We start from the raw sequence: 5,380 nt of genomic DNA, 5'->3' as shown, positions 1-5,380 counted from the left end.
ACATATATTTTGTCAATGTTTCACACCAAAAAATCAGATTTTTTTTTGAATTTTGCAAGCTACTTCCTTCGTCTGATAATATAAGAGCGTTTTTGACACTACCATAGTGTCAAAAATGCTCTTATATTATGGGATGGAGAGAGTAACAAATTGGTGAAGAAACCCAGGGCCTCTTTGATTCACATGATTCTAAAGATACATGAATATGAAAAGTATAGGATTAGAGTGGCATGTCCACTTAAATCCTAGTGTAAGAATAGCAAGGAGTGTTTGATGCAAGAGGAAAAATAAAGAAATTGTAAAAAGAGGTTGGAGTGGATGTTAGATTTTCTATGAAATGTAGTATAAAAGATTTCATAGGAAAAATCCCTATGAAATCCAATGCTACGAATCAAAGCACAAACGTAAGCAAACTTTCTAAGGATTTCAACTTTCCAAAAATTCTATAAAATTCCTTTAAATCAAAGGAAGCACTTGATGTCCGGACGAGACGTTTACCACACGTATGAACATGATAGATGCAAATCATGCACATTCTATCCTGCATTAATACCTACAGTAGCACACACAAGAGTGTTACTCTTTTTAGGGCCACAACAGTGTTACTGATATGCACTGTAAACAGAAAGGCAGTTTTTGGTTCCAAAAACTACTTGTTAGGTCGACAGACTGGCTAATCCTACAATTAAACTCATAAACGAACTAGCTGCTACTTAATCGAGGATCGTCAGTGCAGGCAAGCGAATACTACACCCAACACAGCAAAATAAGTTACTCTATTCACCATCACTAGATTCTTCGTCACATATTACTCCAGATCGTCAACCTCCTCATCGCTTTCATCTTCCTCGATGTTGAAGTCATTGCTACCGAGGTACATGCAGTCCTCGTCGAGTCCGTCGTGCACCCACTTGGCAACATACTCACTGTGCTTTAAGATTTGATGGTTGGTGTAGGGCTCGATGTCGCCCTCCGGATAGTAGTCATTATTGTACAGATTTCCTCCGCGGACCATCTTCTCGAACTCTGCCTCGTGCCCATGGAATCTCTCCAAGGCCGGGTGCACAATCCTGATTCCTTGATGCTCGCAGAAAAGGCAGCAGACTAGTCCTGCTGTACAAAGATGCACAAGATGAAGCACACAGTAAGGAGGTTAAATTATGATGAATCTGCATACGCTTAATTTTTCCAAGATTTTTTAGTAGGAATTTCGCTCTAGTTTGGACAGTTATGCTGATGAATTGACTGTGCTTATACGTACGCGTGCAAAAGTCTACTTTTCAGTTGCTCAGGCTAAACAGGCAGTAACAGACTTGTGGTCCTTCAGAATGTTTGTAACGATATGATCATACAAATTAGGAAATCTACTTAATCAATTCAACGATTACAACCAGATTCGATTGTGGTTTGTAAACTATCAACTTCCTAGTGAATGTAACCATCTACATATCATCTACGGTACACATGGATGGCAGCGCATGACATGAGCAAGAACTACTATTTATTAAGAACCATATCCAAATGATGAAAAAAAAGGAACCTTAAACAAAGGGGAAGGAACGTGTGTATATACCAGCGCCTGGTGGTGGCAAATCCACGGGGCAACACAGAAGCTGGCTATCCTGGTCGTCATCGTGGTTACTAAGCTCGCAAAGAAGAGTACAGGAGCTGAAACTATGCCGGCAACATTTCGAGTCGCCAGAAAGTTGGCATGGGTGCGATGGTAGTAGTCATCATTAGGATCAAGTCCTGGCTTCAAACCCGAGCCTTCGCAGTTGTCAGGACCTGACACACATTCATTTACACCACACACCACATGAAGCTGATAAGAGTGTCCCTATAAGATTGCAAAAGGCAAGCGAATCAGCGAGTGAGTGTAAAGTAGAACTAAGGGAAGATCAATATCCCCTCTTTCCAGACCACTACTTGTTTGAACATTATTCTAGAGCACATCCTAATCAAACTTGATCTCATAGCACTACTTGTTTGAACATTATTCTAGAGCTCCAGATGATAATGCTTGTCCTTTGCGTAGGAATTAACTCAATCATTAGGATCTTACCCAATAACTTGGAGGATCGGTGCGAAACTAAAAAGTGGGCCTGATAGCTATTAAAAAGGCAATTACAGGGAAAACATGTTTCTATCCCTAGCTGTCTTTATTGTTCAATCAGAAGTAGGGCACCAACAATTTTTATTTCGAAATACTTATCTTCGTCGATGCAACAGTAACTGAAAAACTTACCAAATTGTATTGCAAAAGAGCCCAGTTGTTCCAAAATATTTGAAAAATCAATGGGTCATATACGCAGTTTCATTTGGAATAAAAATCTCCGAGTATCTTTTACTATACGCACAACTCTTTATCAGAATTATTTTTACCCATAATGAGTGCAGTCACAGTAGAAGAAGAATGGAAGCTCTTTATCAGAATTCTTTTTACCCATAATGAGTGCAGTCACAGTAGAAGAAGAATGCAAGCTCTTTATCAGAATTCTTTTTACCCATAATGAGTGCAGTCACAGTAGAAGAAGAATGCAAGCTCTTTATCAGAATTCTTTTTACCCATAATGAGTGCAGTCACAGTAGAAGAAGAATGCAAGCTCTTTATCAGAATTCTTTTTACCCATAATGAGTGCAGTCACAGTAGAAGAAGAATGCAAGCTCTTTATCAGAATTCTTTTTACCCATAATGAGTGCAGTCACAGTAGAAGAAGAATGCAAGCTCTTACTATCAGCCGATGAGCAACGGGGTAGTGTGGTGCATGAGTAGTAAATGAAAAACCAAAAGATTGCTATGCATGACTAGTAGTGTGGTGCATGACTGAGAGGGGTGCGTATGCAGCAGTGCAGATTCCCAGGAAGAAGTAAATGGTATATTCTTTATTGCCTTGACAATTCCCAGCTAATGTAATGATTAACACTATGAAGTAGAGTATAAGACTAACAGCCTCTAAAAACTGAAAGTAAAACTAATAGTAGTATATGGTACTTAAGGAAAAAAACTGGGGCCCCAAAATTTTGGGGACCTGCCAGACGGGGGGCCGTCAATCGTGCAGTGAAGCAAACTTCTTGGGCTTGTCCAAAGTTTGTTTACATGTGGCAACTATTCAGCAGGATTATAAAGAAGAAAATATGAACTTTCACAAGATGAACTGCAGGGCTTTCAGTCAGTCTGATAATGAATCGAGGGAGGTCGATAGGTAGCAGGTTCCATTAGCTGTTTATGTAGGTTTTTGGTTGATATCATTTGGTTAAAAATAAATATAGAGGCATCAAAGGGATAAACTAACTCACTGTATTCTGCTTCTCATATCTCCTTAGTGCAGCCTTGACCTTTGCGGAGATCCTTCTATGAGCCCTTCGCTGTTTACGTCCCTCAGACATGGTAAAATGGAACTGTCGTTCAGAAATGGGAGCTGGCCTCTGCTGATGGGTTGGGACACCAACAATGGAATGGTATTCAGAGCACAATAGCGTGAGTAGCTGGTGGACACACTGAGAGGAGAGCTGATACTGGCCTCCATCTTGTAGCAGTGACAGGACATGAGGCGCTACCAACATCGCCTTTAATGAACTGAGGAATCCTGCTTGGGCGTCGGGTCTGGGGTGCCATGCCGCAATGGCAGCAGCCCGGTAGGCTTCTTGTTCTTCCTTGACACTGCTGCAGTGCTTTGTCGCGGACAAATTGAGTGCCGTGTCGAGCAGGAACCTTATGGCCTGATCGGTGTCGAGATCTTGGTAACAGGTGCAGAGGAAGGAGACAAGTCCGTAGAAGGATCGTGCTTCAATCCGCATTAGGCACAATGTGCCGACAATGTCGAGCTCGTCTTGCTGACTCAGTGGTGGGAAGGTGGCTTGGTACCAGATGGTGTTGACGATGATGTTCCAGACGGGGTCGAACGGGCCGTAGCAATGTCCAGCATCGAGCAGGCTGCGGTGGTAACCAACCGGCAATCTGGCAAGAGCCTGCAGGTAGAATCCATGGATCGTGTCGAGGAGCACTCGCGTCAGTGACCACGAATGCTGGTAGGTCAGCTTGGCGGCGTGCTTGCGGCAACGGGCAGCAAGTTTCCATGGCCTGACGAGGCTGCCATCAGGAGGAGGATGTGGGAAATGTGCCGTCTCCTTGACCAATGTGTGGAAGCTGTGGAGGATGTCGCGGGGGAAATTGGGCTGCACATCCGAGAGCAAGGGGACGACATTGTGGAGGGAGGAGCTGAGCAGCAGCCACACGTCGGCGAGCTGCGAGGGACACGGGTGCTTGGCGGCCACCATGGCGCAGTGGAGGGCCAGCTTGAGGGCGCCGCGGGCGGCGGCGGAGCCTTCGCGGAAGCACCTGACGCCGCGGTACTCGATGACGATGCGCGCGGGGCGCGGCAACGATGGGGTCGGCTTCGGCGAGGAGAAGGTACCTGACGGCCTCCCAATCGGCGAGGTAAGGGAAGAAGCAGGTGAGGAAGGCGACGAGGCCGTCGAGCGAGCGCCGCTCCATGTCCCTGAGCTTGGGCCCGTCCACCGCCGTCGGGTCCGTGTCAACTGGAGCTTCTGCGGCGGCGAGGAGGGTGCTGGCGATTATGTTGGAGACCGGGTCGAGCAGTCCGACACAGACGCCCAAGCAGACGTCGGAGCGCCACCGGAAGGTGAGCCGCCTGAGGGCTTCCGCGTAGTGCTGCCGGATCTTGAGGAGGAGGAGTGACGCTTCCTGATCTCTCTCCTTCATAAGCGGGGCGCCGTAGTCGTGCAGCGCCGGACCGTAGACGCGGAGATGGCCGGTGCTGGCCTTGGCGTTGAGGCTGGCCATCGCCTCGCCGGCGGCGACCTAGGTGGAGATCGATTTTGGGGGGGAAATCTCTTTTCTTTTTCTTTTTGAGAAACATTGGGGGAAATCTCTTTGGAAGGAAGGATGGTTTGCTTGCTTAGCTTTTCTTTTGAGGCAACCCTAGGAAACTTTATTCATCCGTTACAATGTTTACATGGACGAAGGGAATACCCTCAGACTAGCCTAACCAAACATGGCGACCAAGCCCAAGACCCAACGCATATTTCGCAAGGTTGTGAGCATCAAAGTTTGAGCTCCTAAATCCGTGAACTATTACATGAATTAAAAGAAACTGCATGCAACCTAATCTCCTGAATAACTGCACCATAGTTCGATGCACCATCACTCGAGATTTCCTCCACTGCTTCCATGCAATCCGAAGCCACATGAACTCGTTGGAGGTATAGATCATCGGCAAGGGAAAGGGCTTCTCGTATAGCCAAGGCTTCAAGCGTTGTTGGATCTCCGATTGTTCTGTATACGATAGCCGACACGCCCTCAAACTTTCCCGCTTCATCTCAGCAAATTGCTGCAACTGCATCAAAACTCCCCCGGCCT

The 5,380-nt window shown here is 46.0% G+C and overlaps 1 pseudogene; it reads right to left on the bottom strand.

Annotated features, from left to right (window-relative positions):
* Window positions 1–445: 445 nt before the first annotated feature.
* LOC123110250 (uncharacterized) lies at window positions 446–4,904 on the bottom strand (annotated as a pseudogene).
* Between the last annotated feature and the right edge of the window lie 476 nt (window positions 4,905–5,380).

Source organism: Triticum aestivum, chromosome 5B, assembly GCF_018294505.1.
Source record: "Triticum aestivum cultivar Chinese Spring chromosome 5B, IWGSC CS RefSeq v2.1, whole genome shotgun sequence".
Lineage (NCBI taxonomy): Eukaryota > Viridiplantae > Streptophyta > Magnoliopsida > Poales > Poaceae > Triticum > Triticum aestivum.
The sequence above is the reverse complement of the archived record's forward strand: the minus strand, read 5'-3'. Positions and strand labels throughout refer to the sequence as shown.